The following is a 13,717-nucleotide window of genomic DNA, read 5'->3' as shown; positions in this document are numbered from 1 at the left end:
AAAATACATTGAACCAAGTTTCAGCGCGCCCTCCTCTTTGTCACTGTTGGAACTGAAGTACAATCCATTTTAATACACAGGGCCTAATTCTCTAACAAACTATGCAAAATCGCTTTCACAATGGCAGACCATTTACAGCCTGTATATCGTCTGCGATTATGAAAGCGATTTTGCATAGTTTGTTAAGTGTACTTTTAATAACTCTTCCTAATAATTGTAATCATCTCTCTCTCTGTCCGTATGTATAGTCAAGCCAGATTGAGTTAGCAGTGTAGGAGAGCACCTTTGATCACCAGGGAGTCAGTCAAAAGAGAGTGAGTACACTGGTCCATGGCACTTAGTTCTCAGCTTTGTAGGGGTTTTTGGGAATGGAACAGTAGATGTGCATATCTACAGGGACCGCAAGGATGGTGTACTGGTTGGTTATGTCTGACCGACTGTGGTGGGCCGGTGTGAGCAAAAATGCCAGGGCCCTTTTTTTGTCCCAGTCCAGCCCTGTATACAGGTGCTGGTCATATAATTAGAATATCATCAAAAAAAAAAAATTATTTCACTAATTCCATTCAAAAGTGAAACTTGTTTATTATATTCATTCATTACACACATACTGATATATTTCAAATGTTTATTTTTTTAATTTTGATGATTATAACTGACAACTAAGGAAAATCCCAAATTCACTATCTCAGAAAATTCGAATATTACTTAAGGCCAATACAATGAAAGGATTTTTAAAAATCTTGGCCGACTGAAAATTATGAACATGAAAAGTATCAGCATGTACAGCACTCAATACTTAGTTGGGGCTCCTTTTGCCTGAATAACTGCAGCAATGCGGCGTGGCATGGAGTCGATCAGTCTGTGGCACTGCTCAGGTGTTATGAGAGCCCAGGTTGCTCTGATAGTGGCCTTCAGCTCTTCTGCATTGTTGGGTCTGACATATCTCATCTTCCTCTTCACAATACCCCATGGATTTTCTATGGGGTTAAGGTCCGGCGAGTTTGCTGGCCAATTAAGAACAGGGATACCATGGTCTCTAAAACAGGTACTGGTAGCTTTGGCACTGTGTGCAGGTGCCAAGTCGTGTTGGAAAATGAAATCTGCATCTCCATAAAGTTGGTCAGCAGCAGGAAGCATGAAGTGCTCTAAAACTTCCTGGTATACGGCTGCGCTGACCTTGGACCTCAAAAAAAACGGTGCACCAACACCAGCAGATTACATGGCAAATCAAATATATTTCAAGAATTTATTCCTTGTATGTATATGTGTACTGCAGATAAAAAAAATTAAATATGTACCGAAATCATATCGAACCGTGACCCCCGAACCGAGGTACATACCGAACCATGACATTTGTGTACTGTTCCATCCCATATATACAGACACACACACAAAAATAAAAATCTAAATCTATGTGTAGTGGCTGTTTGTCAACAAACAAAATAAATTAAACTTAAATCAAACCTTCATACGACAACTTCTAGCACCCTGGGCAGGTGATGTACGCAGGCAAGAAATAAATCTAATTCAAACTGGATTCAGGGTTGTGGCTGGTTTATTTGTTCAAACTGAGCAAACAATAGAGCATCTCTCGCGCTGGTAAAAACCATATGCCCATCACCCAGGTACTACAGGACACCTCCTACTTCCTACCTATATTTACCTTTACCTGTGCCCACTACTGCCCTCAGGTGTCTAACTCAAACATTGTAGTTATTAAACTAACCAAAAATAAAACTAAACATATAAATAAAACCAATTAACTAAACAAACAAACAAAAGAATATTACCATAATATATATTACTAATATGAGCAAAATCATAATAGTAAACAAATTAATTAACAGAATTACCACTACTGAAAGCAAACTAATGTAGCTCCAACACTATGGAAAGATCTACGAGTCATTGTTCATCTCGTACTCAAAATCATGGGAATCCAAGTATCACATTGCAGTCTGAACAAAGGACTCGCTGCTCAGTAACCCAACACAGACACACACACACAACACAAGAATACTTACATTTTCACCTTAACCTGCTGTAAATTCTGTGTTATATCCAAGTTAGTCTCACTTTGTGCCTCTGTTTCAGCTTGTTCTTCCCCGTCTAGGCTTGACTGAGAACCAACAAGCACTCTTTCAGCAAAAGCTTTCTCACTGTTTGACCGTTTCAAGCTTCTGCGTTTCTCTTCATTGCTCTCAGCATGCAGGTGTTTAGGAATGAGGCTGTCTTGAGTTTCCTCCTCTGGTGGTTCAATGCTGTCTTTTGCAGCATGAAAGGTGAAGATGGATGGCTCTGCAGCTTGAGAAGGAGCAAAAGTGTTGCTAGGAGCTGCACAGAGGGTAGAATAACTCTTAGCTGGGCTGGCCAGAGCAGGTTCTGTATTAGAAAGTGAGTCAGTAATGGAGCTCTCACTCTCCTCCTCTTTCACGTGAGTTTCCACCCACAGGGCTTTGTGTACTTGACCAGGTGAGGGAGATGATTGCACTGACCTCTCCTCTGCCTCAGGTGAAGTGGTGTTCATTGGGGCGAGAAGCTCATTATTGCTTTCTTGATTGCTTCGTTTGGCGCTGTTTTTTTTCTCTATGTCTGTTTCTCTTGATTCTCCAGGCTGAATATCAGAGGATGATGAATTTCTGGACTGTGATCCCAGAGTCACCCCCACCAATGCGGTGTAATTCCCACCACCTGTGACGGTGGTTTTCAAAACTGTCTTTTTAGTCTCCGTCCTGCTTGAGACCGCGGGAGACTTTGGTGTGTCAGGGGTGTGTATAGGGACGTCTGAACTTTTCTTTATTGTTGAATCTGTTGTTTCTTCCAGGTACACCTTGAGCTTCTTGTTCACCTCCTTCACCAGATTCTCAGTCCTCTTGTCACTGGAAGTAGCAACCCTGCTCCCCTTGATCACTTCCACCTCTTTTACACTTGCTCGTCCACTACTGTCACTGTCAGCAAAAGGCAAGTCTCCTCCATCTGCAACAATAGAGGCTACACTACACACACTGGGACTTCTATTCCCCGGCCCAAACACTGAATCTTCGATCTCTTTGTGTTCTGATCTTGAATACTTGGTTGAGCTGTTTGCCTCCGGTGACAAATTTTCATCATTGTCATCTGATGCGGTTCTGTTTTTTTTCTTCCGAGTGAAAAAGCTTCCAATACGATTGAGAACTCCACTCTTCTCCTCAGAACTCTGGTAAAACAAGAAAGGGAAAACACGTAAGAACATCTAAATAAATACATATCTCAGTTATGAAACTGTTATTAAACTGGAGCAATTGTGGCCATGCTGAGAGGGGTTGGAGATTTCAGTCAGAAATGAACTGTTTTAGTTCCACTGGCTAAATTATATTATATTATAATGGTAAAATAAAACAGGAGGGCAATATACAAAAAATGAGAGTGCCGTGTTTTTCTCTATTTCAGTCATCACATTTTTTTTTTTTTTAAGTATTCAAAGCAAAGAGTCACTGCATTATTTGTGTTTCCAGAATTTTCATATTCACTTTTTTTGCTTCTTTATTCAGCTTCACTATTGGTTGTTTATCTTCATTTCCTCAATAGAAACAGTATCTATAGTAACTGATATTTGTTTCCCCCCACGTGCGAGCAGAACTTCCTGGACGACTCTATCTATACCGCACAATGCACACAGGTTATTGTACTTTATTGCTTCAAGTTCAGTTATTCATGATTATACTCTTAATTAAATATAAACTGCATAATCTTAGTTATCGTATTAAGAGATTCAACAAAAGACCGCTATCACACACAGTCATTTGAGAAATTATGTAATGTCTCAGGACAATTTGAGACAAGTCATAAAACATCCTCTTTATAATTTCAAAATCTGAACGAGACCAACCCAGACCTGGAGAGCATAAGTGCAAGAACATACAGTCACCCGAGAACAAGAGGAAGCACCTCAACATAATATTCATGGCAACACAGAACCCTAATCCGACATTATATAAGCTTTCAGATTCATAACAGTGCAACTGAAATGCTTACAGCTTGGTAATGTTATATCCAACAAAATAATATTTACAGTAGCTTTTACTTTAATAAAAATGTGGTAATAAATTAAATCTTGACATTGCCATTGGCATCAATATTTTTTTACGTGACAATGTAAAATTCAAAATATTCTATTCTATTTTTTTTTTAATAAACTCAATAAATTGGCATGACTGAAAGAGAAGAATAATCAAATGAGCATTTAATAGCTGAACTCAAGTAATTTTAAGTAATTAAATGTAAGAGGGCATCCGAATTCCGGCCCATATTTCAACTGAATTGAATAGAATTCATTTTGAAATTGGTGTTTCAAAATCTTTTACTGTCTATGAGTGCTGCCTACAGCATTTTGGGCATCATAAACATAAATGTCAAATTTGGGCATCATAATCATAAATGTCCAATTCAGCTCAGCTCGGATTAAGATTCAAACAGCACATTCGGGCAAAAATTGAGCGCGTATTTGAGATTCCTAAACGTGCTTGTCTAGGTAGGCTTCGTTGGGCAGCTCACTATATTTTGATAGTCAAAACCCCACTGCACAGCGCCATAAAACAGCGAATACAAACACAGATACTTTCCCTTAACATATTATTGGCTTTAAACAAAATAGCTTTCTCCTTACCATTTTATCCAGCTTGAAATAAGGATCGAGTTAGTCTCCCCGCTTTTTTTTTTTTTTTTTTTTTTTTACACATGTACCGACATCAGGACGCAGAAATCGTTGCAAGCAATCCAAAGTTGTCAGCCATAAAAACAGAAGAAACACATAGCCAGCAGGTATTAATCCAGCTCGGTCCTCGATTACAATCGATATTCCGACTGTCTGTCATTCAATCGCTGTTCAGTCGCAGACTGCATGAGCCGGACAAATCACAAAACTTTTTGAAGTCGAAATCATGTTCTGTTTACTTTGGTGGCACCAGTCCATGAGCATTGCAGGTTATGCCACATGCAAGCGAACTCCCTTTAGAGCTGTTGTGCAACTCAAAGATAAACAGCATTATTCATCCCGTCAAAGTATGAAAATCGAGCACATCCAGCCAAACGCCACACCCTTCCTCTCTTACCAGCGTGCCTCTCTCAACAGACTACTGGACATTAATAAGGCCAAATAATGCAACATCTTTATTATGTCATGTCAGATTAGATGATAAAGTAGAAGGTCATTTGTAGACAAAAATATCTTAAGTTTTAATATTAAAAAATACCTATAAAAAAGAATTACTGATTTAAAATTTGTATTGCAGTCAACTTCCATCTTTCACTTTTAAATTTTTTTATATATATATATATATATATAAACTGCATGAGCCGGATATATATATAGGCTACAGGCCCTTCTCAAAAAATTAGCATATTGTGATAAAGTTCATTATTTTCCATAATGTAATGATAAAAATTAAACTTTCATATATTTTAGATTCATTGCACACCAACTGAAATATTTCAGGTCTTTTATTGTTTTAATACTGATGATTTTGGCATACAGCTCATGAAAACCCAAAATGCCTGTCTCAAAAAGTTAGCATATTTCATCCGACCAATAAAAGAAAAGTGTTTTTAATACAAAAAAAGTCAACCTTCAAATAATTATGTTCAGTTATGCACTCAATATTTGGTCGGGAATCCTTTTGCAGAAATGACTGCTTCAATGCGGCGTGGCATGGAGGCAATCAGCCTGTGGCACTGCTGAGGTGTTATGGAGGCCCAGGATGCTTCGATAGCGGCCTTAAGCTCATCTACAGTGTTTTGGTTCTTGCGTCTCTCAACTTTCTCTTCACAATATCCCACAGGTTCTCTATGGGGTTCAGGTCAGGAGAGTTGGCAGGCCAATTGAGCACAGTAATACCATGGTCAGTAAACCATTTACCAGTGCTTTTGGCACTGTGAGCAGGTGCCAGGTCGTGCTGAAAAACGAAATCTTCATCTCCATAAAGCTTTTCAGCAGATGGAAGCATGAAGTGCTCCAAAATCTCCTGATAGCTAGCTGCATTGACCCTGGCCTTGATAAAACACAGTGGACCAACACCAGCAGCTGACATGGCACCCCAGACCATCACTGACTGTGGGTACTTGACACTGGACTTCAGGCATTTTGGCATTTCCTTCTCCCCAGTCTTCCTCCAGACTCTGGCACCTTGATTTCCGAATGACATGCAAAATTTGTCCAAAAGTCCAGTGCTGCTTCTCTGTAGCCCAGGTCAGGCGCTTCTGCCGCTGTTTCTGGTTCAAAAGTGGCTTGACCTGGGGAATGCGGCACCTGTAGCCCATTTCCTGCACACGCCTGTGCACGGTGGCTCTGGATGTTTCTACCCCAGACTCAGTCCACTGCTTCCGCAGGTCCCCCAAGGTCTGGAATCGGTCCTTCTCCACAATCTTCCTCAGGGTCCGGTCACCTCTTCTCGTTGTGCAGCGTTTTTTGTCACACTTTTTCCTTCCCACAGACTTCCCACTGAGGTGCCTTGATACAGCACTCTGGGAACAGCCTGTTCGTTCAGAAATTTCTTTCTGTGTCTTACCCTCTTGCTTGAGGGTGTCAATGATGGCCTTCTGGTCAGCAGTCTTACCCATGATTGCGGTTTTGAGTAATGAACCAGGCTGGGAGTTTTTAAAAGCCTCAGGAATCTTTTGCAGGTGTTTAGAGTTAATTAGTTGATTCAGATGATTAGGTTAATAGCTTGTTTAGAGAACCTTTTCATGATATGCTAATTTTTTGAGATAGGAATTTTGGGTTTTCATGAGCTGTATGCCAAAATCATCAGTATTAAAACAATAAAAGACCTGAAATATTTCAGTTGGTGTGCAATGAATCTAAAATATATGAAAGTTTAATTTTTATCATTACATTATGGAAAATTATGAACTTTATCACAATATACTAATTTTTTTAGAAGGACCTGTATTAGGGGTGGGACGGTTCACTGAAGAAAATCGAACCGTTCTTCTCCACACGGTTCGGCACGCGCTGGGACCGCGGATCAGCTTAAATCTGACAAACCATCTGTAATATGGTTTGCTACAAATAACAAGTAAAACAAACAGGGTTCAGCTAATATTTCTGTTGATTGATGCACATTCGGGCTTCCCTGACATTACTACAACATCAGCGATGAAGAAAAAAAAAACGAAAAAAAAAAAAACACGTGGAAAAACCATTCACTCTTGTTCAATGCGAATGCTGTATGCTGGAGTATGATCAGTCATTTATTCCGTCATTACCCGGCTGGTGATGGCGTGCACGCACAGGTGAGACCTGACCACCACACGTTGAAATTTGTGGTTAAACTAAACTCATTTAAGCTTTGTCAGTTTAAACATTTAAGAGCCAAAAGACTCGAGCTCGCACGCGCAGTGAGAACATTTGTGAGTGCGCTCATCCGCGCGCAATCCCGCGCCTCAGAACCTGCTCAGAACGCGCGCAAATATCAATCTCTCTCTGAAGTATTGTACAAACAATTGACGAAAATAATGTCAAAATCCCCGTCTTGGTTAAGTATCCTACAGGAGACAAAGCCGGCTGAGCGTAGGCCTACTGTATCAGAGCACTGGAAGTGACAATCTTTATATTAATCGAACAGCATGCAACAACAAAGAAATCACTCACTGCTCTTGATTAAAAAGTTTCTGTAACTTCTGTTTCTGTTTTATTTCTATCTTTACCTTATTGTATTTATTTGTGCTGTTACTTGTAGTTAGAATATTCTTAATAATATATGATACAATTTTTTGAAAGTATAGTTTTTCAAAAACATAGCACATACCGAATTGTACCAAAACGGTGACTCTAAAACCGTGAAACAAACCGAAGTGAAAAAGTTGAACCGCTCCACCCCTAATAAATAAATATATATATAGAAAAATGGGTGCGCATAGTCATTTTAATGTTTTTTCCTCTTATAGCTTATAGTGGCCAAGCTCCACATTTTTTTCATGTGACCTCAGATTGACCTCTTACATGAGTGTTCTGAGTTTGACGACGATATCTCATTCCGTTCAAAAGATATGTCCCTCCAATTTTCAAGTCTCTATGACTTACAGTTTGGTCTATGCGATTAGTTTTACGTGCTGAGCCTTGGCCATTCTAACAATTACAATAGGGTTTCAGCACTACACACTTGAACCCCTAAAAATAAAATTACATTTCTAATGTATCATTATTACATTTGCATGTTCAGTCGCAATTATGTATGACCAATGAACTTCACAGTTTGTTTGATCACAGTCTTGCTCTACACGCACTGAGCCTTGAGTATGAGACTGAAGAATAATGCTGAATTAATATACATTCAGTAAAGTATAAGATGAAAATGTTCTTCTAAATAGCATTAAACATAAATCATAAGTAGGGAAGGTGTGTTATTTGTTTGGCATCACATGGCTATACATAGAGGAATAAAACCTTGAAGTTCTCTTTGTTATTGACAACAGCAAGGCCAGCACTCCTTAAGACTGCCATTGAGGTCTTTGTTTGACTTCACTATTGTGGGACTTTGACTTTAGTTTTCTGTCAACTCAGAAGGTCAAACTGAATAGTTTAATTATATTTTCAACTGTTGTTATGGAAGTCTTTGATAAAGAGACAATCAGCATTTCAGATCAATTGGTAATGAGCAATGTGACTAAAAGGACTAAAAGTGGACTATGCATAAATGGCCACAGAAAAATAAAATCTAGGGCAGTGGTTTTCAACCTGTGGGTCGCGGCCCCCTAGTGGGTCGCGGTGATATTGCAGGTGGGCTGCCAATTACTATTAAAATAAATAATAATATTGCTAATATATGTAAAAATGTCTAAGTCATAACATAATAACATCATTTCATATATATAATTAAATAACAAAAATAAGTATTAAACTGAAACTAAGTAATAAACTATATTTTTGCTGCATATGCTACAGAACAACAAATTCAATAGCTGTTAACATGTTCCCTCCTGACTGCTTGCTCCGCTGACTGCCTTCCCGCTGCCGAGCTCTGCCTGGATCTGGTTTTTCCCGTTTTGCTGAGCGGTGCCAGCCCGAGATATTTTCTGTTCATTGCCAGTTCATTCTAGGGCTGTGCGATTAATAGAAATCGTCATAAAATCACGATTTGAGCGTGCGCGATTTCTAAATGGCTTTATAGCACAATTTTCCGCGATCCTGACCTCCCGCAGTATGCTTTCTGATCCAATTAGAATGCAGGGCGGGAGCGCGCCTAGCGCGAGAACAGAATGGACCGGGGCTGGCTGGGCAAGTGGGCATATGCCTACGTAGCTCCAGGTTCACACACTGTCTGTGATGCGCCTTTTTTCCGAGCCCATGTTAATGGATCAGCGTGTATCTGAGCAAGCACGTCTGGTTTTGTGACAAAGCAAAGGAAATCCACATGCGAGCGGAGAGATTCGCGCTTGTGCATTATTTTAATGTGCTTTCGCGTTACATTAATGCGCTCTCGCTGCTGCTTCTGCACCGCATACACATAACGTGTGAACCTGTATAATGTATAAGAAATCTATTTCAACACCTGAGGCACCGCTACAATTAATGAGCTCTATGAACAATGCATGGCAAAAAAGAAAAAAGTCCCTGGACATGGGATTTATTTATATATATATAAAAAAATTTTTTTTTTTGCCATAGTAAGTCTATTTTGTTACACCTTTACTATACCGATTATTTTGACGTATGTCTGTTCTAGAGACCTCACAACTTTTTGATAAAGCTCTAATTGGTTTACTTTTGGAAATATGTTTCAAAATAATCCTGAATGCATTTATGACTGTAAAGCATATATGTGTGTGTCAAAATTGTGATTAAAATCGAAATCTCTAAATTGATCAAAGAAATCGCAATAGTTTTGTTTTTTTTGTCCATATCGCACAGCCCTAGTTCATTCAATAAATACAGTTAACAATCTAGCTTCTGAGTGCTAAGTTATTAACCAAACAATAGCAGGGTCAGTTAATTTTTTTGCAGTGGGCCGCGCAAACATATTTGTTTGGTTATGTGGGCCGCGAGTTGAAAAAGGTTGGGAACCACTGATCTAGGGCATATATGTCTGTTTATCAGTAGCTAATGCATGTTCGGAAAACCGACTTCAAAAAATTTAAATTCAAATGTATATATTTGTATAAGAAAAAGTGTACATTTAAGATCCCTGTTACATTGTTGCATTGTTACAAGTCATGGCCTAATGGTTAGAGAGTCAGACTTATAATCCAAAAGGTTGCGAGTTTAAGTCTAGGCTTGCAGGAACTGTAGGTGGGAGGAGTGAATGTACAGTGCTCTCTCCCCCCTTCAATACCATGACATGCCCTTGAGCAAGGCACCGAACCCCCAACTGCTCCCCGGGCACCGCAGCATAAATTATGCCCACTGCTCCGGGTGTGTGGTCAATGTTGTGTGTGCACTTTGGATGGGTTAAATGCAGAGCACGAATTCCAAGTATGTCATGTCACTTGTATAATACATACTTACAGTTGTTGAGCCCAATTCTGATCCCCTGCCAGATTATTACCCCCCTAGTATTGATAGTTTTCAGTCAAGTGACCAGCTCGAAGACCTGGCATGCAAAACATCCATAGAACTGCAGCACAAGACTGTCGATTTTCTATCTGTTCCAATCCAAAAATATTTAGATCATCTCTCGAAAGAATAAAACAAAGATATGTGAACAAAAAACAGGTTTTGGGCCATTAGCAATCCAAATCACCCACAGCAATATTTCAATTACTATAAACACAATGGGACATTCTAAAATGTTTAATGTGAAACACTTAAAGTGCCTTTAAAATTGTGATACTAAAAGATCAAACACCTTATTGATGATGTGTGCTTCATAAAGGCAAGCAGATGAGCCTGGAATGCAATGCGCTAAATGGTTGTGTCTTCTTTATAATGCGCATTGCATTTATACTCTGCGTTCATCTGTTTGCCTGTACAAACTATGCATCATCAATAAGGTGTATACCAAATTTGGCCTTTAAATATCACTGTCTTACTATTAAATGCAAACCTCATAAAAATAACTGGCGGTCAATTGAGGTCAACATGTGGGGGTGCGTTCCTGTGTGACGTCACATGAAAACTATCAGTTGGTAGGTTTAGGAGTAGGTGTGAGTGAGAGGGTAGGATTAGGGCTGGGGTTAGGATTAGGCAATCAGGTAGCTACTTGATCGAGGTGGGTAATAATTTCGCCGGGGGTCCAAATTGGGCACAACAACAAAAGAGGATAAGGGCAAAGCAAAACAAATAAAATAAATACAATTCTCAAGATTAAAGTCATTATAATGCAAGATTAAACGTGCATTATATTTTCTTACATTTTCAAGCAAAATGTCTAATTAAAATGTTGAGAATAAACTCATATTACGAGAAATAAATTACGAGAAAAAAGTCATCGTGTTTGCAGAAAAAACATGTTAAATTTCGAGAAAAAATAAGCAAACACACTCTTGTCATGTTCATTTTCTCTCATTGGACAGTGTTAATCAGCGTCTTTATTCTTATAATTTCACAAGTTTATTCTCAACATTTTATTTTGACTTTTTTTCTCGAAATATAATGACTTTTTTTTTCAAAACACAACAATCTTTTTCTCTTAATTTAATAAGTTTATTCTCAACATTTAATTTGGACTGACTTTTTTCATAATTTAACAAGTTTTTTTAATGTAACGAGTTTAATCTCGCTTAATAATGACTTTAATTTTGAGTAGGTTTTTTTTTTTTTTAATTTTTGCTTGGCCCATATCCTCTTCCATACATATTAATATATGTTTAATATACTGTATAATTATATATAATGTTTAAATCTTATTAATATCCACATTTTCATGAGTATTTGATATCCATACATATTACAAATTTAGAGTATTAATTTTCTGTTTAGCGTGGTAAAGACTGTAGTAGGCTACTATAGACTTGTATTTTTTTGAGCTGTTGTTCATCCTGTGCTGCCCTCTGTAGGCTAATTAAGAAGCTAACAACACAGAGGCTGTTCACTGGAAAACCGAATATAAATAACTTTACCTAACTACTTATTTCACTAATATCAAACATTTTTGTTTTAAATAAAAGGATTATAAAAAGTACACATTTAGGGTATTTCTTCACCAGTTGATTTTTACTAAGTATTTTCACACAGTATAGTTAAACCAGCAGAAGAAACTGTTTAGGCCTACTGTATTCTCGGCTTATGAGTCTTTTCTACAAAAACATCTGTGCAGAATTAAAAAAAGGACCACATAAAACACGGAAAACATTTCAGACAGATTTAGAATTTGATGGTATTTTCCTTGTACAGAGAGTTGTGACTGCTGTAATGTGATTCTCTGATGAAAGTAGAGAAGCAGCTGCCCAAGGCTATAGCAAACTAGTCTCTGCATTGGAAATCCAGTCTACATTCTCTTCCTTATGGTAAACTTTAGTGATGTAATTAAGATCAGTATGTTTTTAACAGGAAATATCAAAGTAAAGTGAATTTTAATATCTGTATTTTATGTAAGCATTGAAAGACATCACCCAGAGCTACCCGTATCAGAATATTTCCACCTACCTTCCTGTGTTTGCGTTTTGGAGAAGATGGATCTTGAAGTGATGTGAGGTCCAGGCTTAGGGTGGATTTAGACAGAGAACGGACAGGGGTAGGACAGGTGTCGGTCATCACATAATCTGCTGTTTGGATGCTCATCTGATCAAAACTCCTGCGGAGAAGAGTTGGGAATTATGTAAAAGTAAAGTATCAGTGCAACAGATCATAAGGGACTGTATAAGATTTTGTATTTTGTTTTTCTGTTTTATCCTGACAGATCCTTTTCAAAGGCTTTTTCAATGCAATTAAAAGAAGTTTCACCACTAAATCCTCTCGATGTAACCAGATAAGAAAATGTCCAGGTCACATTTTTAGGGAAGCTTGTTTCTGCCACAGGATAAAACATGTAAAAAATTAATTGCAATCTCACAACCCTGTTGAAAAAACCAGCATATGCTGGTTAGGTATGTTTTTGAAGCATGGCTGCTTGTTTGAGCTGGTCCTTAGCTGGTTATCAGGTCATGTGCTGGTGCTAAGCAGGAGTCAGCTGCTTAGGACCAGCCCATTACCATCTTAAACCAGCAGCCATGCTTCAAAACACACCTAACCAGGTGTATTTTTTTTTCTGACAGGGAATTCAGACTTTTTCACATAATTCTATCTCTTTTTTTTTCAGAATTGCACAATATAAACTCACAATTCTGAGAAGAAAAGTCAAAATTGTGATTAATAATTTTGCTATTTCAAGAAAAATAGTCAGAATTATGAGCTAAAAATTAACAGTTACTTTTTTATTATTCTGCGGTGGACACACACAAAAAATTACAGAATTACAAGATATACAGACAATTCAGGAAAATAACACAATTGCATGATTTAACTCAGAATTCAGAGAGAAAAAGTCTAAATTGTGAGATAATTTTATAATAATATATATAGATTTTTTTACGTTAAAGAGCAATTAAATGTTGCAAAGGTTATACAGAAATGAATTAAGTAAATGTATTGCATATTTCTTGGAGGAATGTGGTGTCATAATTTCAGGTTCAGAATACAGATTAGAGTGTTTGTTCACAGATTAGATTAGCTTCCTCCTGGAATAAAGGTCCAATAAAAACTGTCCCAACAAAAGGTTTCTCCATTCAGTGCAGTGTCAGAGCCAGCTCAGTGAGTGCAGTCAGT

The sequence above is a fragment of the Carassius carassius genome, chromosome 31, assembly GCF_963082965.1.
Source record: "Carassius carassius chromosome 31, fCarCar2.1, whole genome shotgun sequence".
In the NCBI taxonomy this organism is placed as follows: domain Eukaryota; kingdom Metazoa; phylum Chordata; class Actinopteri; order Cypriniformes; family Cyprinidae; genus Carassius; species Carassius carassius.
This window is presented reverse-complemented; position numbering follows the sequence as displayed.